The sequence below is a fragment of the Phacochoerus africanus genome, chromosome 2 (genome assembly GCF_016906955.1).
Source record: "Phacochoerus africanus isolate WHEZ1 chromosome 2, ROS_Pafr_v1, whole genome shotgun sequence".
Taxonomy (NCBI): domain Eukaryota; kingdom Metazoa; phylum Chordata; class Mammalia; order Artiodactyla; family Suidae; genus Phacochoerus; species Phacochoerus africanus.
In genome coordinates this window covers 229,334,701-229,360,144 of record NC_062545.1, presented here as the reverse complement: position 1 = coordinate 229,360,144, position 25,444 = coordinate 229,334,701, and positions in this window count along the sequence as shown.

The window sequence follows — 25,444 nt, the reverse complement described above, 5'->3', positions numbered from 1 at the left end:
ACTTTTATAAAAAATTCCACTTTGAACCCAGTATCCTAAATAAGTTTGTTCTATAACAGTATCATCAATCTATATTCTTGAGGTGAGAAAACCCACAGAAAAATAGGTATTGTAGGGAATGAATCATGTGACTGTTGTAAGGAATGGGCATGCAAAGATTCTGATAGAGGCAGACAAAGTTTACAGTGGCCCTAGTGGGATGTGATCAGCAGCAGCCATTGAGATTATAGCAATGATAGGTTCTTCTGTAGTAGTGGTTGTCAAATTTAACCATCGATCAAAGTCACCTGGACGACTTATTGAAGCAACCATTTCTGTGCCCACCCTCAGAATTTCTGATTCAGCAGGTCTGGGGTAAAACTTTAGAGTTTGTGTTTCAACAAATTCCCAGGTGATGTTGATGCTGCAAATCTGAGGACCACACTTTGAGTCACCTCTCTTTAAGGTTTGTATGAATATATTATCAGAATTATGTCAATTTTGGTTTTTGCTAACAATTTCATAGAAGATAGGAGAATTGGTAATTAATTATTAAGACTCAATTACTGCACTTGGGATTCAGAGGCTTATTTAATGTCCATTCACAGCTATAGACCAAATGTGACTAATCAGCCTTTGGTTTCTCCTTAGCCCAACAAGAAAGCAGCACTCAGCACTTCATTGCATACCCAGGAAAACAACTCAACTCTACCATAATTAAACAATATAGATTTTTTTATAAAATAATATTTGTTACATTTTATGATTGTAAAATTAATGCATGTCCACTGGAGAAAATTTGAACAGAAAAGAATAAATATGAAAATAAATGCCACCATATTATCAAAATCCAGAGATAATCATTGATAATCTTTTGTAGTAGTGGATGTAGTTTCTACTGAACATTTAATGGGGGAGTAGAAAAGATAATTTAACTTATCATTTTCTGAAAGCTTAATAAAAATTCCTATTTGGGGACTTCCCATTTTGGCTCAGCAGAAATGAATCTGACTAGTATCCATGAGGACACAGGTTCGATCCCTGGCCTTGTTCAGTAGGTTAAGGATTCAGCTTTGTCACGAGCTGTGGTATAGGTAATAGGTGCAGCCCAGATACTGTGTTGATGTGACTGTGGTGTAGGCTGGCAGCTATAGCTCCAATTCAACCCCTAGCCTGGGAACCTCCATATGCCATGGGTATGGCTCTGAAAAAAAAAGAAAAATCCTATTTGGCAGTAACCATTGAACCCAACCTATGCTTTCCAGCTCCTGATTTTCTTTCTTTTAAGTCTTTGCTCATATGTTCTCTAACTGTTTCCTATCCAAGCAAACTCAGGAAGCTTTCCTCTGACTCTCTGTATTTCCCTTTCTTTTTCTTATGCAAAGCAGTTCTCCTCTGTCCCATGACATCTTGCTGAAAAGAACTCTCCAGTTACAAGGATCTGCTCTTCTTACAAATGGTGGGGGTTATAAATGGAGTTCCCGTCATGGCTCAGTCGTTAACGAATCCAACTAGGAACCATAAGGTTGTGGGTTCGATCCCTGCCCTTGCTCAGTGGGTTAAGGATCCGGCATTGCTGTGAGCTGCGGTGTAGGTCACAGACGCTGCTTGGATCCTGCATTGCTATGGCTCTGGTGTACGCCAGCAACTACAGCTCCGATTAGACCCCTAGCCTGGGAATCTCCATATGCCGCGGGAGCAGCCCAAGAAATGGCGAAAAGACAAAAAAAAAAAAAAAAGAAATAGTGGGGGTTATAAATAAAGCATTTCATTCCTGCTGCAATTAACATCCCCTGCCACCCCCACCCCCGTCATATAATTATTTGTAAACAGTGAAAATCTAAAGTCTTGAGATGTTTGGGTGTTGTATTACTTTTCTATTGCTGTGTAATATGTTACCGCAAAATTAATAGACCAAATTACATAATTTGTTTTTCTCACAGTTTCTGTAGGTCAGTTCTGGACACAGTATGGCTGGATCCTCCTCTCATTGTCTCCTTTGGTGTTATGGGTAGAATTGTATCCTTTAGAGACATGTCATAATCCTATTACTCAGTACCTGTGAATGTATTTCTTATTTGGAAATAGGCTATTTGCAGATGTAATCAAGTTTAGATGATGTCATTAGGATTGGCCTTAAACCAACATGACTCGTGTCCTTATAAGAAAGGGAAAATGACATGTGAAGACAGAGACACAAAGAGAAGATGTCATGTGATGGCAGAAGCAGAGCATGGAGTGAGGCAGCTGCAGGCGAAGAAATGACAGGGTTCTAAGCTACCCCTAGAAGATGGACGAACCAAGGCAGGATTTTACCCAGACTCTTTTTAGAAGGAACATAGCCCGGCTGACGTCTTGATTTCAGACTCTTAGTGCTAGAACTATAAGAGAATACATGTCTGTTGCTTTTACCTACCCCATTTGTGGTACTTTATTAAAGCAGCCGTAAGAAGATAAAACAGCAAGCTAAAATCACAGTGTTGGTGGACTTGTGGTTCTTAGCTAGAGCTCAGAGTTCTCTTTCAAGAACTTGCTGAATTCAGTTTTTTACAGTCTTAAGGACTGAGATCTCTTTTATCTTGCTGGCTGTCAGCTGGGGACTGCTCTTGGCCCCTAGATGGCTCTAGTAGTTTTTTGTCACTTGGTCACCATGGGCAGTTGGCTTTCTTTCCAACCTGTCTTAGTGCAAATAGACACTTTTTGCTTCTTTCTGCTCAAAGCCAGAGAAAAATTTGCTTTTAAAGGGCTCCTATATTTAGGCTAGGCTGGCCTACCTTAATAAAATAATCTCCTTATTATAAGGTCAGCTGGTTTGGTGTCCTAATTATAGCTACAAAATTCCTTCTGAGAAGTACCTAGATTATAGCATTTGAATGAATACCTTGGAGGAAGTGTGTTTACCTCTGGGTCCTGGGAGCCAAGTCTTGGCGGGGCAGGGTGGGGGAAGGAGAAGGCCAGCTTAGAATTCCTTCTACCACAGGTACGTTCTGATTTATCAGAATTACTCAAATAGCCGTTTTATTCTAGTTCTCTATATCTACAGTGGAAATTGTCTCTGGTATGAAATATGTAAACATTTAGCACAAAGAACCACCCTAGCTATTTGTTCCAATAAGCATGAAAAGCGTGGTCTTTATTTTTTGATATGGACCTATTATCTGATTAAATGGAAATCAAGTTATAATTAACTTCCCTATATAAATGAAGCAAATATTTGTGAGGCAGGGAGCAAGTTGAGCCCTGACTCAATTTTTCTATTATAACTGGTTTATATTACATAAACTTTATGTGCTGGGTATGTATATAGTTTTATCTTTGTAATTATGAATATAACAATAAAGATAAATTGCTAAAAATGCAGACGTTTATGCACATACTTTTTCTACTGGATTGATCAATATTTTCTCATCCTTGTGTGACATGTTGATTATGGCCTGTAATTTACTGAATTCTTGCTTCTAGTAGGCATTTTCCATTACATCTACATACTTCTAGAGTTTACGTGTATGCTTACCAAGAGCCAGAGGTTTATCCACTTACTTTTTCAGTGGTTGAATTTATTATTATGCTTATACTATTTAATTAACTATTTCATAAATGGATCAAGTAGAAGTATAGAGAGAGGGAGTTTCTTCTTTGAAAATAGGTTACTATTTTGGAAAAGGCTTGAGAAAGGTAAATTGCTGAAAAATGTGGTTAAATTAAATGTGGATGGAACAACTATAAAATAATTGAAAAAGAACATTAAAGTCTAGAAGAATTGTTTTCTCATAGTGCTTTATTAGCAAAGATGGTGTTCAAAATATTGAAGCAGCAGGGCATGAATAATAGTCATTTAGAATAGTTGTTCTACTCATTATAAAGGCTGTTCACAGTCTTTCAGTACTCATCCACTTCAAAAAATATTTGATCCTGGACCCTGAAAGTTATAGAAGATATTCTGTGGCTGAGTCCTTATTATTAAAAAAAAGAAGAAAAAAGCCTTGATACTACATCAAAAAGCGTGGCAATCATATGTATATATTTTAAGGTGAAATATTTAAGATACTTGGATATATGTGAATTATTTTTATGAGTCCTTAGTTTAAACAACTTTTCAATTAAAATACCAAGATCAGCCCTAGTTTTCCTAGTAAGAGTGTTCTTTTCTGTGTTACTAAAAATGAAATATTTTATAAAGAAAATGGTATTTCAAGAGAAAAGTGATGTGATGAAAAATTGGTCAGTATTTTTTAGGCCAGTTTCTCTAATAGGCCCTCAGATTTCCTGTCAAGTGGTGCAGAAATAAAAGAGAGCTGTTGGACTTCTGTCTCCCTTGAATTTAAGGCTTAGTTAATTGAGCTTTGGTAATGAGTGTGGAGGAATAGTGTTGATGCTGACTTCCCTCTCTGCCATATCCTTTGTCTCTCTCATTGTTACCTAATTCATTTGAAGTTGTTTACTTCGTGCACTGACAGAAGCGGAGAGTAATGGCAACAGTTTAAAATTCTCTCTTATCTATTTGAAATTTCTTGTTAGCATTCCTACCTGGTTTCTATCTGTGTATGAAAACAAAAAATAATCAGATACAAACAGAGCATTAAACAGTGCCTTCTGCCTCTCAGTTTTGTTTAATACTCTCCCATATACCCAAGTTAATAATTCACACTCTGCAGAACATCAGCACGTCTCTATTAGACTTGATGTCCTCTATTAATGTGACAGCACACATCCAGCGCAGAGGCCCGGTGCCGGGGATGGTAGAAAGGGCAGGGGCATGTGCTGAAAGTGCTCCCCTAGATAAGTTAGCCCATTCAGAAACAAGTCTCAATAAAGCTAAATTCTATTAAATAGTGTTTGTTTTAAAAGGGCCTAACTATAGAATTCCAACGAAACTAGAGAATTGCAGAGCCCACCATTTTTTCTTACATAAACAATTCTCCTTTTTCCAGAGGTGAATGGAAGCAAATCTTTTTTTTTTTTTTCTCCCCTACTTCTCATCACTGCTTTTCAACTGGCCATTAACAAAGGAGCTGACACTACATATTGTAAAAGGAGTAGGCTATGAATGGGATTAATCGGCTTTGGGCCTATTGGTCAGGCAAAAGGCAACTAATGTTTTATTTAAATGTTTTTATAAAAGGAGTGTGAGAAGAACCTGGAGAGCATAATGTATTACAGAGTTTGAAGTAGTAAAGTAAGGAAAAAGAAGGCCATATCCAAGGGAAAGCCCAGAGCTTTTTAATCTCTCATTTTATACTTCTGATTTTTTTTTTTTTTTTTTTTTGCTTTTTAGGGCCACACTTGTGGCATATGGAGGCTCCAGGCTAGGGGTCCAATCAGAGCTATAGCTGCTGTCCTATGCCACAGCCATAATGCAGGGTCAGAGCTGTGTCTGCGACCTACACCACAGCTCACTGCAACACTGGCTCCTTAACCCACTGAGTGAGGCCAGGGATTGAACCCGCAACTTCATCGTTGCTAGTTGGACTCATTTCCACTGTGCCACGATGGGCACTCTGAAAATATAACATTTGTATATCTATTCTATTCTGAGAGGACCAGAAAGTTAAATATATTAGAAAAGTGTTTCTCAGGATTGGTGGTGCTTGAGGCAACTTTTAAAGAATGCAGTGTGAAGAGGTGGAGTTGTGGAAGTAGTTGACATGGTTTAGATGTCGGTTTTCAGGAAGTGGGGAGCTGGTGGTATTGTCTGTCTTAGGGAATGGTAACATTATTGAAGAAAATAGAATATCAACTTGTGTCCATTGGATGGTGCAAAATGAACCCATGCTATTTAGTGGAAATCATCTGAGTTAGTAACAGTGCTGCCTTTCGTCAATAAATAATTGTACAGTGATGAAAAATTTATACAGTTAGTATACAGTGGGCACTTTGGTATTTTGAATTCCAAGTTAAAGTAATTCATTCAGCATAATGAAAAGAGCAAAATCAGTTTGTGGTTCAAATCATGACTCTCTCACTAATTTGTTATTAGTGAACTTGGGCAAATTATTTCTTCCAAGATTATCAGTGTATTCATCTGTAATATGGAAAAAAATGATGACTTCATGTAACTTTGCAAGGTTTTTGAGGAAATGATAGCTAAGGGATGAGTTATATGCTTGGCAAATAATTAGTACTCAGAAACTGATAATTATTGTCCAAAATATTTTAAATATGTGTTTAATCTCTGCCATAAAATTCACTGTGTTTGGTGTTCGCTCTAAGGAACATAAACAAGGGCATGCTGGAACCATCTCATACATGCTCTTAAGGCTAACTGTTAAAACTTCAAATGTGGGTTGTTAAGCAAAACGATCTTTGAAATCAATCATGAGGGGAGGATTTATATCAAAGAAATTGCATATGCTACCATTCAGGGCTTTCTTTCCCCAAACAACTAGTTGATAATGCCTGAGCTGAATTTTAAAGGTGAAATGTTGAGAATAGAATTGAGGGAAAAGCAGTGTTTATTGTGCTTAGATGTCATCCAGCTGGACATGAAAACACCACTGGTCATAAATAAAATTAAAATGTATCTCTATGCTTGCTTGATATCTTTATTTCTTTGTTGAGTTAATTTTCATCTATTCTCTTCAGTTCAAGACAAACTATCCAGTGTCTTCTCATTTCACCCAGACTAAATATCAGCATTTTCCATCGCCAGCAAACCTCTCAATATACATTCTCTCATCATCTCTATGTTTAATGTCCTACTGTTATTTCTTAACACCATTCTAATCAAATGTGTAGAATGTTCCACTCAAGCCGTTTGGCTGGCTTATCCCTCTGTAGGAAAACCCTTCCTCCATGTATGTGCTTGGCTTCCTTTGGCTCTTTGTTCAAATGTGACTATTAACAACTGGCTGATCCTTAGCTCTTTGTGTAAAAATTGCAAACCCCCCTCCCCTAGAATTTATAATCATCTTTCTACTCTCCATTTTTTCATAGCAGTTGTCATATTTATAATATATGATTTATTTATTTACTTGTGGTATTTTCTCTCCCTTCTAGGATGTAAAAACTGAGGGCAGGGATTTTTATATGTTTATTCACTTTCTTATCAGAAACACCTAGAGATACCTGTTGTATCCAATGAATACTCGATGACTCAATGCATGTTGGAAAATATGAGTGTGTATATGTGTGTGTGTGTGTGTGTGTACATATACATATATATATATATATATATATATATATATATAGTGCAGGTTAAGAGTTTTGATAGTTATGATGATTTTTTTGATTCTTTGTTATTTTTATTTTTTTTAATTGTTCTTTCCCCAATACAATTTTTTTTCTACTATACAGCATGGTGACCCAGTTACACATACATGTATACGTTTTTTTTCCTCACATTACAATGCTCCATCATAAGTGATTAGGCATACTTCCCACTGCTACACAGCAGGATCTCATTGCTAATCCATTCTAAAGGCAATAGTTTGCATCTGTTAACTGGAAGCTCCCAATCTACCCCACTCCCTCCCCCTCCCCCTTGGCAACCACAAGTCTATTCTCCAAATCCATGATTTTCTTTTCTGTGGAAAGGTTCATTTATACCTTATATTAGATTCCAGATATGTGATATCATATGGTATTTTTCTTTCTCTTTCTGACTTACTTCACTTAGTATGAAAGTCTCTAGTTCCATCCATGTTGCTGCCAATGGCATTATTTTGTTCTTTTTTATGGCCGAGTAGTATTACATTGTGTATATATACCACATCTCCCTAATTCAATCATCTGTCAATGGACATTGGGGTTGTTGGCTATTGTGACTAGTGCTGCAATGAACGTGCAGGTGCATGTCTTTTTTAAGGAAAGTTTTGTCCGAATATATGCCCAAGAGTGGGATTACTGAGTCATATGGTAGTTCTATGTATAGTTTTCTAAGGTACCTCCATGCTGTTCTCCATAGTCATTGTACCAGTTTATATTCCCGCCAAAACTGCAGGAGGGTTCCCTTTTCTACACAACCTCTCCAGAATCTGTTATTTGTGGACTTATTGATGATGGCTGTTCTGGCTGCTGTGAGGTGGTATCTCGTGGTAATTTTGATTTGCATTTCTCTAATAATCAGGGATGTTGAGCATTTCTTCATGTGCTTGTTGGCCATGTGCATAAGTTCTTTGGAGAAATGTCTATTCAGGTCTTTTCCCATTTTTCAATTAGGTTGTTGGCTTTTTTTGCTGTTGAGTTTATAAGCTGTTTGTGTATTTTAGAGATTAAGTCCTTGTCAGTTGCATCATTTGAAACTATTTTCTCCCATTCTGTGAGTTTTAACTAAAAGATCTAGAATTGCCCAATCCTATTCTTCTTTAAATAACTTCTATCAAGACAGCTATACACAGAAATGAAAATGAGAGTATCAAGCATTGTTAAAACTGGTTTAAAGAACATAGATTAACCTTAGGGTTCAACTTCCTTTCTCTAAAGCCACATCCAAACCCAGTCATTTTACCTTTTGTGGTTGAGCTGTATGATAGAAACCTCAAGCTTGAACAAGCAGAGAGAGAGAGAGAGAGAGAGAGAGAACACTCAGAACTGTAGTAGTAAGCCTTCAGAATAGCCCCTATTGATCTCTGCCTTCTGAGGGTTATAACCTTGTCTAGTTCCACCCACTCACCCCCCCCACACACACATACATACATACACACATAGTACCAGGGTTGGTTTGTGTGGCCAATAAATATAGAAAAAGTGATGGTAAGGCACTTCCAAGTTTAAGTTATAAAAGACACCGCAGCTTCCATCTTCTTTACACTGTAATCTTAGATCACTCCTTTGGGATAACCAGGTATACTTCTGAGTAGGCCTATATAGAGACATATATAAGGAGGACCTGGGCCTCCTGACTCTAGCCACATAAGAGGGCATGCAAGTGTGTACCCTTCAGCCTGGTCAAGCCTTCAGATGATGGAAGCTTTGTCCTTGCATCTTGACTGCAACCTCATGAGAGACTCTGAGCCATAAACTTTCTTCTAAGCTGCAGCCACATTCTTGGCTGTTAGAATCTATATGAGATAATAAGTATTTGTAGTTTTCAGCTTCCAAGTTTTGGGGAAATTTGTTACATAGCGATATATATCTAATGAAGGCACCATCTTCATATCAACAACAGGAAAAGGCTGAAAAGAAGGACATGCTTGAGTGGTCCAGTGAATGTTTTAAATTTTACCACCCTAATGACCATTTCTTCCTATTGTAGAGATTGTTAAATGAGGGAATATTGGTATAGAAGGGTATAATTTCTTACCTCCTCTCTCTCTCTCTCTCTCTCTCTCTATATATATATATATATATATATATATATATCAGGCATATGATTTGTTAAACTTAACTCTTTTTAGGTACTATGGCTTATAATAATTTAGAGATGAACATCATTCCTCCCACCTTTTTAATATATTCTATAGTTTAAACACAGTTTTGGCAAGATGAGCTCTTCAAATATCTTTTGAATGAATGAAGTTAATAATTTCATGTTCAGTCAGTCAGGTTTTTAGTTATACTGAAAGCTGAGGAGAGTGCATAAAATTAGATACTTCTTATTGAAGTATTACAAGTAAAAGAACTACATTCTTGTAAACAAGAGGGCTAGGCAATGAAGGTAGAGATAGCACCACACAGTCAACTGCCAGTTACCTAAAGTAGCAGAGGGAAAATAATCACAGATAATCAAAAATATCAGATAATCCCCTGGGATGGTCTTTCCTGACAGAGTTGCAGCTGAGTCTCTGAATCAAAAATTTCAAATATTGTGAGAGTCAGAGCCCTAGAAAACAATCTCTAAGAGATGTCCCAGGTGCAGTTAATGGATATGGATGTTTTCTTCTACTTTTGATGACTTTTTTGCCTCTTGCTTTCTCTCTATTCTCCTCTCTTTTTCATCACTGTGCAATAGGGGGAAATAGTGAGATTGCTGGAAATTAAGATAACATCTTCCTGACTGAGCAAACATCAGAAATCTTAATGAAAGAAGGAAAAAGTTCCATAGAGAAAAATAAAGTGAAGTAAATTAGGACATGGGACTGAACGTTGTAGATGGCAAAGCCAAAGAGTTTTTTATTTTGAAATGTCTGTCATCCTCAAGAGTTTACTGGTAATCTATGATTGACCCCAGTACTAATACAGTGGATAGCATCCATTCATATGTACAGATTTTTTACCTCCATTTTATTCCTCATCTGGGATTTAAATCTGAAGAAGGAATAAAAAGTACTAATACAAATATAGCTTAAGTGGGAAATAGCTATCAAATTTTCATTTGATAGATTGTATCTTATTGTTTCATTAGATGTTTTATTTTAGGGGAAATTTCCTTAATTTTATTATTCAAACTTCTTGAAATTAAAATATTTTTCCTGTGTCTGTTAATTAGTTTAAATTTTGCCTCAATATGGAATATGAAGCAACATGAAGCTAGAGGAGTTGGCACGCTGAACCAGACTCTTCCTCAGATAAACTACACTCCAGGGGCTAATACTTCCATCTTTGACAGCCTATGTTTGGTGGTAAGACTGTCTCCTGTCTCAGAGCAGCAGTTCTCATAAAGTGGTATAAAATTATCCTTTTATGCAGTCTTCCAAGTGGCCACTACTCCTTGTGGCAGTCTGTTCTATTTGACAGCAAATAGCAATTGTAACCGTGTCAAAAACCTAGGATCAGTTTAATGAAGATTCTTCTACCTTGGGCATTTCTTCTCTGCATCCCTGGGCGTTGTAATAGGGGAAAATTAAATATAGTGTTTATTATTTTCCCTTGACAAGTCATTGACCATTATGAAGTGGAGCAGAGTGTAGTCATGTTTTATATGAACCCACCATATAATCTTTCTCCAAGGTCCAGTAGTGCCAAGAAATTATGCTGTACTATAACTTTGATCATATTCTTGAAGAAGAGATATGGCACTCCTCAAATAAGCCTACCATAGGCATTTTACCACAAATTCCCAAAGATTATCAACATTTCTTGATTTATCCAGGTTGATTGTTCCACTTTTGGGATTGTCAGAATAGCTATTACAGGAGAATTACTGTTATTCTGATATGGAGCCAGGGAATATTGTAAAGATGAGAATAAAATACAGACAATAAAGGTAGTATATGGTTAACATGGAGAAGCCAAGTAAAAAGAGAAAGGACAGGCAGTGTAAAAGAAGGCATGCACCATATAAATTTGTATAAAAACTTGTTGATATTTGTGCATATGAAAACATACATTTAAAAAGTAACACGTAATTCTTATGAATAGTAACTTCATACATGTCATATTCAGTGTCAATTTTAGCAAAATGGTGAATTTTTTCCTGTTCATTGAATACTTTTGTTTTCATTGGTTGAATGATCATTTGAAAATTTTATGCTTAGCTGAATCGTAGGAAAACATGTCACATCTATGAATTTTATAAGATAGAAGATAGGATATGGCCAATAGTCACATCTAGTAATCTCAGATCTCTTCGTGTAAACCCTAGAGTGTTAAAGATTCACTATTATACCTCTAAGGGCAGTCTCTATGGGTCTATGAAAGCTGGTTGATATTTCAAGAATGGTCAATGTGTACAGACTGGTTGGTATTTATAAAGTAGACACTATACACTTCTGAGTGTATCTAGAATTTCCACTGTGTCCAGAATGATCACAGTGTTTGAGCAATCAGAGTGTCTTTTTGACTGTCTTACTGGAGGGTTTAGTATTTCTCAAACAGGTCAGTATTGTCGGGAGTGAGGTGTCAGTGTCCATATATGTACCCAGGTTGACCTTAAGATGACCCAGGCTATGTGGCTGGAGTTTAAACTCTTCCTAAATTGATATTGGCCAGATCTGTGTGTCTGTTTTTAATGTCTCCTCATGACCTGGATAACAACCTGCTCCTTAGATTAAACTCAAGGCCTGAGCATAACTGTGTTGATATTGGGGCTGTGATGGGTGTTGGGAGAATGGATGAGACCTAGGCTGACTTGTGGGATTTGAGTCCCATTGCCCAGCAACATCAGCTCTAGTCCCTTAAAAGAGTTACCTCCATCAATTTGAATTTTAAATTGTCTTGGTAGTGAATAATTTCAGTTGCAGAGAAACTTGTTACTCGGAACCTGATGAAGAATCTTGTCCTGTTTAACAAGTTGGTAGCTTACTCTCTTCCTGCCTAGGAAGCCAGAAAGTTCTGCACTGTTTCAGGTTTCTTTAACTTCATCAAATCCATATGTTTGTCAGTTCAATTTGGTAGGAAATACTTAAAAAAAACAAATTCACACTTTTAATTTACAAAATATGTTTATCAACTTTGAGACAACAATATCTCTATATAAAAATATTTTTGTTGGTTTTTGTTTTTGTTTTTAAAAAATAAAAACCAGACCCATCATCATAAACATTACTACCATCTAGAAATCACTGAAGAAATACATCACTCTATCAGTTTGGTTCATTTTGAATTGCAGAGTTTGTCTGAAGTAGTAGCCTTAAACCATGGCTTATGAATTTTAGATATATTGCAAAAAGCCAACTAGGGTCGCTGTACTGGAGTAGAGTGTTATGAGTTAAGTTTTTTACTACATTTGTCCTGATTTCAAACTCCTTTCTTCAATCAGAACACCTAAATTTTATGCAATACTTGCAGGCTTGTATAAAATAAAAGATTCCTGGCTTTAAATGCACATTCATTTTATAGTCCCTTTGGACCTAGAAGGATACTGAATCACTTGCAAATAGCATATGTTATTGAAATTAATTCTACAAAACTCTTCCTTTGAGTGGAAAGATAAATTCATTACACACGTATACATACACACAATACAGCAACACACACTCACCTGACTCTTGTAAAGTGTACATCAATGCCTGATGATAAGAGATCTAAGAACTTTACAGATCTCTATATCTTTAACACTTACTACTCTGTGACCAAAAGGAAACATAACATTTAAAAATATTTGGGAATTGCACATATTTTAAATTATTTTACATTTCTTTACTGTAGTATTCATTCATTTTGCCATTTTATTTTAAAATATGCATTTCCTTCCTTTTTTCATTTTTTTTCTTTTTGGCAATTAAATAATATCTTAAAATAGAAACTATGGGAATTTGTAATAAAATTACTATTCCTTTTCCCCATTTCCACTGCTTCAATAAAATTAGAGGGATGCCAGTGATTGCAATAATCTGATTGGGAATTTAAATGCAAAGAAAATCAGAAAATTCTAAATTGTGGTTCCCACAGCAGCTATAAAAAGACACTCAACATGACTGCATATTTATATTAAGATATAAAACTTAACAACTTCCCCAGTTATACAAATGCTATATAAAAACAAAGGAGTGGAATTATGGTTGCTATGGGAATAACAACTCTGAACCTACTGACTTTTGGAAGTTTAAATATACTGACATAGAATTTCACACTGAATATTACATAGGTACAGGAACATGCACGGGATTAGAGGCAAACATGTGGCAAATGACATGAAATGAAATAATGAAAGAAAATGTCACTCTAGTGCCTAAATATCTCCTATTTATGGATCAGTCCCTTTCATTTCGATAATGTATTGCCTCTAAAAACAGGGAAAAATATCCCTAGGTTATGCTTTGTGAAGTGATGGTATATAATGCTTATCTTTCCCCTTTAGTGATGGCTTAGCTGCTCATAAATGTAATGGAGAAAGTATGGGCATTGGAAATATGGAGAGACTTCAGTATGCATCTCAACTTAGCAACTTACTAGCCAAATAACTTTTGATTCCTTTTCCTAAAATCAGGGTCGTAATTCTTATATTATAGACTTTTTATGAAACAAAAATTGAATAAGATATACAAAATCCCTAGCCAAGACAGGCAGTTAATTTGTGGAATCCTAGTTTTTAAGACTCAACACATTTCACTAGAATGCATTTGTTATTTTAAGAATCTGTTTTAAAGTTTTGAGAATTACTAGCTGCTGCAGACTTTTTTTTAAGGGTAATACTTGTCTGACCTTGTAGCAATAATTTTCTAGTTAAGTGATGATAAGATTTTCATGCAATTTATAATTTACAAAATATTTAAATGTATATAATATTTTTAAAAACATGCAAAAGAACCTATTCCTCTCTTGAGCTATTTCTAATTCTCATTCTTTTACATATTATAAGCAACAGGTAAGAAATTTCAGGAAAACAGATGACAATTGCAATCACATAGTTCCTTACATCTTTTTTATTCAAAACAGTATTAAATAACAATCACATGGTTTCAGCCTTCTGCTTGGGTGATTTCTTTTGTTACCCCAAGGATCTCAGAAGTTCTCCATTTTCTATTTCTGGGGGTGGAGGTAGGTGTAGAAGAGGCTGTTTTAATCATTCATTAATATTATTATCTCATTCTTGATGTAGAAATGCAGTATTGTGATCCAGTCATAACTTCAGTAATGCATTTGTGGTGGTCTCATGGGTAGTAGTCTTAAGTTATAACCAGGACCACAATGTTTTGGACACAGTTATCTTGCAGTAATTTAAAAAATATTAACGTATTCCCCATACTGTCTGTAACAGCTCTTCTGAGAAGAAAAATCAGATCATAATGTTACTTGCCAAATACTATACTTCATTAATTTAAATTATTTTCCCCAGTATTTTCATTTTGTTAGAAAACTTCAAGCCCATAAACTGATTAGCTGTCTTATAGAATACTTTGTTGAAAACTATATAACCATGATAAAGGTCCTATGTAACCTTTGAAGAAACTAAGGTACAGAGGCTATTAAGATAAAGTGCTCTAGATCAGAGTTCCTCAAATTTTGACATCAAGCCACATTTTATGTTATGACCCAGAGCACATCCTCCCATACTTCACAAGTGAAAAAGAGGTTTCACAAAACAACCCACAATTGCTGCACATGTACTCTAGCCTATTTTATTCTTTCCAAAAACTAGTTGCAATCCACTAAATTGATTTCATGACCTACTAAATTAGGCCTTCTATTCATACTGTGAAAAAACTGAGAACACATTACCAAAAAGTGGCAGAACCAGGATAAAAAAACCAAGTTCTGTGAATGACTACCTATCTATCTATCTATCTATCTATCTATCTATCTATCTATCTATCTATCTGTCTGTCTGTCTGTCTTGTTTAGTAGATATATGACCTTGAGCATATATTTTTCTGTGTCTCAGTTTATTTTTAATTTAAAAAATAGGAAAAATATTAATGCTTTCTAATAAACTGCAAATGAGTGTATGTAAAATTCTTTGAGCAGTGCTTGGTACATGGTAAATGCTATACAAAGTAGTAGTTAGCTCTTAAAGTTATTAACAAACATCAAATTCTCACAGTGTGCCCAGTGAATGCCATGGGAGCTAAGATGAAATAAAAGAAAAAAATTCCCAGAGTTCCCATTGTGACTGAGTGGCAATGAACCCAACTAGTATCCATGAGGATGTGGGTTCCATCCCTGGCCTCACTCAGTGGATAAAGGATCCAGCATTGCTGTGAGCTGTGGTGTAGGTTGTGGATGCGTCTCAGATCCCGTGTTGCTGTGGTTGTGGTGAAGGCCTGCAGCTGCAGCTCTGATTCAACCCCTAGCCTGGGAACTTTCATATGCCACAGGTGCTGCCCTAAAAAAAGGCAGGGAAACAAAAAGGAAAAGAGAAATTTCCCTAAGGTTCTAACAATATATTATAGTGTAATGTTAGGAACATAAATAATTTTGATATATGTTTTGAGCTTTGCCATAGACATAAGCTCAATTAACTGTGGTGATAGCTACCTCCTTTAAAGTGCCTTCGTTGCTTATATTCTTTTTGGATATTCCCTAATCCTCTTGTATGTGAAAGTTTCCAGGGAAGAGTGCTCTGAATTCATCCCATTTGTTAATGCTTCCTCTGCTCTCAACTGTTTCCCCATTGTCACACTGCTGCTCTGGCTTCTGTTTATGCCAGTGCCACATTCTTCAACAGACACTCTCCTATTTGTTATATCATTCTGAGCAATCTCCACCTGCCACTGCTGCCACCCTGATGCTCAGCTCACTGATTCCTCCATGCAGGCAGAGAGACAGCCTGTATTACCATGCTTCTAATCCCTGCAGTTCACCCTAGCTTCTGCTGCTCTTGGAGTGCCAGGCAGTCTTTCTGAAGTGATTCCCCTTTGTATCCTACAAAGGACTCATGTAAGGATTACTCAGAAGTTTGTGTCTAGCACTTTTTGGTTTGTTCCATAGCTCTTTTCTTCCAAGGTGCTGATGTGCCTTTGAGTTTTACCCAGAAGACTTGATCCTTCCTGATTCTCAGCTTTTGTTGCTTAGGGGGATCATCATGCCAGACTCTATACTTCATTATGACGCTACTTTCTCAGAGATGCAAACGTGCCCCCAGGCAATTTGGCTTCTGAAGGACTCCTTAAGTTTTCTAGGCATTCATGAATATATCTGAATCCCAAGTATGATGTTATGTAAGTTAATTTCCTAAACTAGTGGTACGTTAGCAAATGTTTAACAACTAGCAGTCTGGGCTGGGGGGAGCCCTGATTTGTAGCATTTGCTGATTTCCATGGTGTAAATGCTCCCAGTATGGCCATTTTCAGCATTCTAAAGTTTATGTGGAATTGGGAAGTGATGCTTATACTTGACTCCCTTGAACTAATATGAGCTAGCTTTGACACATACCCGCTTACACTCTATTATGAAGCATGAATACAAACACTTATCTGGGGAGTTCCCCTTGTGGCTCAGTGGGTTAGGAACCCAACTAGTACCCATGCAAGTTTGATCCCTGGCCTCACTCAGTGGGTTAAGGATCCGACATTGCCCCAAGCTTTGGTGTAGGTCACAGATGTGGCTTGTATCTCGCGTCGTCGTGGCTGTGGCATAGGCTGGCACCTGAGGCTCCAATTTGACCCCTAGCCTGGGAACTTCCATATGCCACAAGTGCAGCCTTGAAAAGCAATGCAAAACAAAAAACAAAACAAACAAAAAAGCACATATCTGGGTGATGGAAGTATCATAATACTCCATGGACCAAATATATCTGAGTCTAAGCTGGGTCACTCTGTCACATAATATGCTCATACACACACACACACACACACACACACACACATACAGTGATAGGCACACTCATAGTGACACATGGCAGTAAACAAGAACAAAATCACTGACAGAGAACATAAGTTAGATATTCCTCTGCTGTAGTAATCCTAGAGCATCTTGGAAGTATGTCTATTAATTTTCTTTGTTCTATATTATACTCATCTGTTTCCACATATGTCTGCTCAGCTGGATTTTTGAAAATATTTAATAGTTTTATTGAGCTATTATTCACATACTATGTAGTTCTCCCATTTAAAGTGTATAATTTAATGTCTTTTGTATATTCCCAGTTGTGCAAACATCACTACAGTCAATTTAAGAACATTTGAAAGAAACCCTATAGCTTTTAGTATGTAGTTACTCCATATTCCCACTCTCCCTCCTCCTCCCCTCATGTCCTAATCTATCAATAATCTATTTTCTGTCTCTATAAATTTGCCTATTCCAGAGATTTCATACAAATGAAGTCATGTGGTCCTGTGATGGGGGCTTATTTCACCTTAGCATGTTATTTTCAATGGTCACACAAGTTTTGACATGTTTCAGTACTTTGGTTTATTTTAAATCTGACTAAGATTGTATTACATGGATAGTTGACTTTTTTATCATTCAGCAGTTGATAACAATTGAGTTATTTCCACTTTTTGCTATTATGAATAATACTGCTGTGAACATTTGTGTTAATTTTTGTGTGGACATGTAGTTCATTTCTTTGGGGTATTTACCCAGGAGTGGAATTACTGGGTCATATGGTAACTCTGTGTTTAATACTTTGAGAAATTGTCAAACGATATTTTAAAGCAGCTTCAACATTTTATTCCTTCCTTCGATGTATGAAGGTTCAAATTCCTCATATTTCCACCATTAGTTGTTATTATTTTTTTGTGGTGATAGCCAGCCTAGTGGGTATGAAATAGTGTTTGATTTTTTCCTAATGGTTAATAATGTTGAACATCTTTTCATGTGCCGCCTATTTGTGTACTTTCCTTGGAGAATTACTGTTTGAATCTGTGCTCATTTAAAAAATTGATATATTTATCCTTTCATTAAGTTTAAGTTCTTTATATATTCTGGAAACAAATCACTTAACAGATATATAATTTGGACATAGTTTCTTGATTCTGTGGGTTTTCTTTTCACTTTCTTAATAGTGTCACTTTCAAGCACAAACATTTTTAAGTTTAAGACTAATTTTTCTGCCTTTTTTCTTTCGCCGTTTGTGCTTTTGAAGTTGTATTTAAAAAGGCCTTGTCAAACCCCAAAATATGAAGATTTACTTCTATATTTTATTTTCTATTTTTTTTGTCTTTTTTTTTTAGGGCCGCACCCATGGCATATGGAGGTTCCCAGGCTACGGGTCCGATCAGAGACGTAGCTGCCAGCCTACACTTCAGTCACATTGATGCCAGATCCGAGCCGCATCTGCGACCTACACCACAGCTCATGGCAACACTGGATCCTTAACCCACTGAGCGAGGCCAGGGATCGAACCGCATCCTCATGGCTCATAGTCAGATTCGTTTCCACTGCGCCACGACGAGAACTCCTACTTCCGTATTTTCTGATAAGAGTTTTATAGTTTTACCTCTTAGGTTTTGTTCTGGGGGACGATTTTGTATGTATATAGTTTTTGTGTATCATGTAAAGAAGGATATGTTTTCTTAAAACTATGGATTTCATGGTAAAATTCCAGGATAAAGAATTTAGCCTTAATATTAAAGAAAATGAAGCATGATCTCCCCTCTCTATGCAAATTAACCACTGATTTTCCATTAAAATTTTCAAAAAGATATCAACTATTGTGGAATTTATTTTGGTGATTACACATTTTCTTTGAGTATTTATCAATTAAAATTCTAATGTCATCAAAGCTTCATTTTTTTTCATGTCTCACTAGCAGACCTTACTTGCCTAATGGACCCAGAACTGTAGAAGTATTTTTACTTTTTTGACAAGTAATTAAATTTCTAACAATGTTCTGGATCAAACAGTTTACACTGAATTAGTAATCTGATTTTTAGCTGCAATTATATGTGTAAACAGTTTCTTTTTCTCCCAAAGGTTATAAATATCTTTATAAAAATAGAAGAAAAGTGAAAAGGGGAGGTAACCCCCCAACTCAAAAAAAAAAAAAGAAATCTATTGAAGTTAAAATTAAAAAGGAGGTGTTTGATATGATAAATAATGATGAGATAATGGGTTTCTGTGGGATATGGAAATAGAATCCACAGTGAGAAGGAGGACCTCAGTTAAGAGCTGGTAGGTGGATCAACTATGAATTGAAAGTTTGACTTATCTACTTTTTCACAGACATACTGGCATTTGAGAAGATTATCTATAAGTCTTCTTGTATGCCTGGATTTCCAGAAGTGGCAGGTCAGCTGGGAACCTAAAGGTAATACTGTATAGTCTAAATTGCAGGCTAATCATGCGTCTTTATTTTTGTCATTAGTTCAGTGTGAATCTTCTATGCAGGTGATGATGAAATACTATCAGGAAAAGAGTGTCCTCTGTTTAAAACATAAATGCGCCTTCCAATCAGGGGCTTTTCAAAAAGGCTGTACTGAGCGTAGGAGGTTTTTTATGCTAGAAAGGAAGGAGACTTACCACACATATATAGCTCATAAGTTTATTAAATATCACAGCATTGCTGTATTGTAAGTTATTAAGGGGCAGTAGCACAGAGACCCTTGTCATCATTAATGAGGATTCCAACCTGACTGATTTGACCCAATCATTAGAAGATAATAATAGCTCTGTCCCTTAAATTCCTAGATAACTTTGATGATTGCTCAGTAGCATGCAGACTAAAGTAGAGCCCAGCATGGGTTTTACATTCATCTAATCTATTTTCGACCAAACTATGTCAGAAAGAATACAGAAGACATTAAACTGTTTAGAGTTCCAAGCTATAAATATTTGTCAAATATGATTTTTCTAGCTTTAAGTTACCCTTTCAACTTCTAAAATTGTTTTTATAACATTTTCTTTTTTTTCTCATGTATTGTAACTTTAACCCAGTGCTTAAGGAAAAAAGATTAAGAACCATCAATTTAGTAAGTTTCTACCTTGGAATATTCTATAATTAAATCAGAACACTGCTTCAGAATAGATAACTAAATCTTTAAAGGGGGGGAATACATAGATTTTTAAATTTAGGAAATGTGTTAATCTACTGCTTTGATTTTATCTTTATCACAAATTAATTCTTTGTGTCACCATTATCATCTCAGAAGTTTGCCCCTGTACTATAGCCATGTGAGTTATTGCTACAAAAGCATGTCAAAATAATTCACACTTGCTTCTTCTTTAATAATTTTCTATACAAGTTAGCAAGTCTCATAAGAAAATTCTGGTCTATTGGATTCTATTTATATGGTGTTTAACACAATGTGTTAAATATAGTGTAGAATGGAATTGCATGAATTTTTACCTTGGCTTTTTAGAAAAGTTGTTTCCTGAAATAAGATATACATAATAAAAGTGCATAAATCATTCATGATTCTTTCTCTCTAATCTTGAAAGCTATTTGAAGTCTAATATGCTGGGAATCTATAGAGCCTTTTAATGTCTATGGATTTCAGTTCTCTTATTTGAGAGTTTACTAAACAATAGTCATTATTTCATAGGATTATTGACACAAATAAATGAGGTAATGCATCAGAAGCCTGACACATAATAAATACACAATAAATGACAGTTATTATTTATTAATATGTTTGAATTTAGGTCTTTACATCTAGTTTTAATACCTAAACTGTATTAGTCTAGAATAACTAATTTAAGTCCAATAATGGTGTAAAAATGAAAAATGAAAATATTCCAGAACTCCTAGGCGTGGGGGACATTTCATACCGTTACTTGGGGAGTATCACAATGCATGTCATCTCATACCTTAACTAGGAGGTGATGCTCTTCACAGAGGAAGTAAATTATTTCTCTCCTTCTCTCTTTCTTTATTTCCTTCAGGGCTACATTATTTCCTTTGTAAGCTTTAGACACTTTTGCCTGAATACATGTCTTTCTCCATTAAAAAATAATAAAAGGAATAGGACAGTGCCAGAATAAAGATAAATAATCAATATTATACAGTATGGCATTTTCTTCAAACTAAAAGTTCATTTTTCCACAATTTTAAGGGGAATTAAAACATTTTCTTGGACTTCTAAATAGATCCTGGGCTCCAGGCACTATGTCTATTGTGCCTAGTATAAGTTGATTCTGATCCTTCTCTTTCTTTTCTTCTTCCTCTTCTTCCTTTCTCTCTTTCTCTTTCTTTAGATTCGTATCATAGCATCTTCTCAGGTTAAAACGTAATAAGACTTCACAGCCATTCCGCTTTATATAGTAAAGCAGATAGCCCTCATTTTGCAGTGCACTTTAGACAGAAAAAAACCTACTTAAAAAACTAAATACACACAGTGAAACACAGAGAAGGGACTCCTTAATGGAAGTGCAAATTATTTAAGATTTAGAGACACTAGGAAAAATTACACTGACTAGTCACTAAAATCACACTGACTAGTCACTAAAATAAATTCTCAGAAGGTGATAAAACTAGGTAAGCCATAGAATGATAAATTTGTGTCATCTATGTAAACACATATACCATTTCTCTATCATATATTATTATGGGCCTCTGTTACACTCACTAATATTTCTTTAATTTCTTCTGGTTGATACTTTACAATCCACTGAAATATCAATCAATGAATTCTGAATGGCTGCTCATATAATTTTCTCATTTTTTATTATGAGTAGAATCAAGAATATCATTCATGAAATCATGAATGGTGAACTCCGACAGTTCCTATTTAAACTGACCCTGAGCCACTCCTGTTTTCACTAACCTTTTAAAATGGTGAGCCTAATGGGCCATTTGCACCATTTTGGCATGGTAGACATACTCCATACTTTTCTTTAATACTCATAGGGCAAATTTAACTTAATAAATCCTGACAGAATCCTTAAGAGGAATATACATGACGTGGTAATTCCAATTTTAAGTGTCTCTACATCTTGTAATCCTAGACCATATTTATATAGAAAGCTTTTGCTTATTTAAATATTTTTCTTATAATTATTTTTTGTGTTGGTTAGGTTTTTGCTCCACATTGCTTCATTAAAATAAATGATTTGATGAGCAAGGCAGCTTAAGATTCATACTCTGTGCTAATTAACAGATTCTTCTAATTGTTAGAAGGCTCCTGATGTCTTTCTGATTCTCTCAACTCATTACTTTTTTACTGAAGTTACAGTTCTTAAAGAAATAGTAACAGATACCATGAAACTTCCTTCCTACATATATACACACTGTCTCAAAATACATTAATTTGTGAAAGCAGGCCAATAATTTAAAATCTGTTAATTGATGTGCTTTCCTTCCAGAACCAAGTGAAATATATTTCCTATTTTCCATTTCTACTTTCCCATCTGGGATACTAAAATGCATTTTTTAAAAGATTGCTTTTAGTTGAAAATAATGTAGCAAAACATACATTAAAATCACTATATGCTTTCACTTGAATATATTTTAGTATATCAGTAGATCAGGTCTCAGTTCTCTGGAGTTATGGTACTACAGAGAGGAGCAAGGGTACTGATTTACTTTTATTATGAAAATATTCATTCTTGTATATGATTAACAAATAGGGTTTATAATGTGTTAATTTATGCTTGGATCATTACGAAGTGATGTTTTTGGTAATTGTGTAGACAGAGTCTCTGCCTGCAAGGACTGTGATTGAAGGCAGACAAATTCGATTTAGACAAAGGTGATTTGAACATTTGAAAAATACAGTGAAAAGTATATAAATAAAAAAGTATATACCAAAAACACTGTCCAAAGTAAGTATCATTTGGTAAGATAAGAGTAAAAGGAAAGTAAATGAATGAAATTGATAATTACTTATTCTTTGCTTTTTGAAGTTGACCAAATAGCACTCTGTGTAAACAATGATTTATTTATTTGATTGGTAGGCATTAAACAACTTATGAAATTTATTTAAACCATATATGCTAATTTAAAGAAGGATACATTTAAATCCAAACATGTTTCCATTAATATTAAATTACAATTAATCCTGAATATACATTGCTGAAAGTTAACTTTCCTCTGCTTTATTATATGAAGAATAATTGCAGTTTAGACTATTACTTCACAGTTTATAAAATTATTTTATATCTGCTGCCTCATTGTATATACTCAACAATTCTTAGAAATAAATATCCTTGACTCAAAAAGAAAAAAAAAGATAAATTAAGTAACTGGCTTATTAACACAGAGAATAAATTCTAATGAAAAATGATGCATGATATCTTTTTTAAATTTCAAACCTCAAATACTCAGAAACAAGTAATTTGACAAGCAAATGATTATTGAGAATTAAACAAGTGATTTTGATATCAGTGCAATCCCTAGGAAAAATGTCCAAATGGACTTATAAAAATGATTTACTTATGAAAAAGAGTTAACATAAAATAATACATAAAATTTATGCGGTACACAAACAAATTTATTCAAGATTTTTTGTCTGTTTTGTTGAGAAATCAGTCAATGAAAGGGCAAAGGAAGGATTAAAAAAATTCCAATAATCTATATTTCTTAAAACCTGCTGCAGTTTAACAAAACAAGTTAGCTCCATGCTTTCCAGTGACCATGAGAAAGAGAAAAATAAAAGGTTTGGGAACTTGGTAGAATAAAACATGCCACCTTGTCTATAAAAATAGATATTTTGTTGGTCTTGAGATCTGAAAATTTACCGCATATTCTTTGCATAAGGAGCATTGTGTAATCAAGTTTATAATATTATTGATTTGAAAAGAAAAAACAATCCAGAAAAATTCTTTATATAATGAATTCTCATATTCCTATTAAAGACCAATTCTTATATACAGCTATTATCAACTCTCATGAAAAAATAATAAAATGTGGAAAGGGATTGAAGCAAGTGTATAACTTTCTGTTGAACTTTTCTAACATGGAATTATTTCAGGGTAAATCTTGAAAAATTAGTATCATTCTTATCTCTGACTCAGACTTATCTCTCTCAAACATCAGCAGTCTCCACAGGACTTCGGACAAAAAGCTATCTGTGCAGGTGCTTCTCTCCAAGTTAAGAAACTGTCCTTTATTCTCGCATTTGTATGCCCTGATACTGTCTCTTGCTTTCCCTCAGCCTACTTCCCTAAAGCTTATCCATAACTGGGTAATCTCACTCAGACTTTTAGTGGCTGGTCTGTGCTTAGAACCTGTATCTATTTATCCCTCTGTCAAAAACTTTTTTCTCAGTAACTAATTGTAGGGTCTGATGAACACTTGTGCAGACTTTAAATGCAAGTAAATGAAATTTCAATTTCTATTTTCACTGTAGGTTAGGAGCTGTGAAACATATGCCTATAGGTACCCGGCAAGTGATATAAATGAGGAAAAGAGGCCAGATATCTGGAAATACACTGGTGGAGTTACAGGAAATATGAAGTCCTCCCTTGAAGGATACATACTCTCTCTGGAAGGAGGAACAGTTGCCGCTCTACCTCAATCAGTCATTGCCATGTGGGACATTGGGTATGATTCCACAGCAGTGCTGGCAGCTTGTCATCATGGAAGCTACTCCTTTATGCTCTTAGACCTTCCTAGCAACTTAACATAATATGCTGCTAATTCAGTACAAATTTTGTATCTTTTAAATCTACTGAATCGCGTAATATCTAATGAGCTTTCATAATGGGAAATGAACACTAAATTGGAGAAATAAAACTTCAGCCAGTTAAGAGAGCATATCATTTGATCACTGAAACTAAAATGGAAATATCTACTCCACTGAGTATTTGTAAGGATTATGAAGGTGATAAAAATGAAATTGTTCACAAATTTAAAAATAATATAGGAGTTCCAGTCATGGCTCAGTGGTCAACCAATCCGACTGGGAGCCATGAGGTTGAGGGTTCAATCCCTGGCCTCGCCCAGTGGGTTAAGGAACCGGCGTTGCCGTGAGCTGTGGTGTAGGTTGCAGATGCTGCTTGGATCCCGCGTTGCTGTGACTCTGGTGTAGGCTGGTGGCTACAGCCCTAATTAGACCCCTACCCTGGGAGCCTCATATGCTGTGGGTACGGCCCTAGAAAAGACAAAAAGACAAAAAAAAATTAAAAATAGTATATATTTCCAATTGTATTGAATTTGAATGCTTGTAATTATTATTCAAAGATTTTTCAAAATTTTGATTTATCCAAATTATATTAACTTATAGTATACAGTGTAACAGAAAACTCCCAACAATTTTGGGTAAGGTTTTATTTGGCCTAATACTTTGGCTTTCCTTAAAAATACAATTGTTTGGAGAACCTGCTGTGGCTCAGCACATAGCATGACATAGCATCTGAGAGGATGCAGATTTGATCTCTAGCCTTG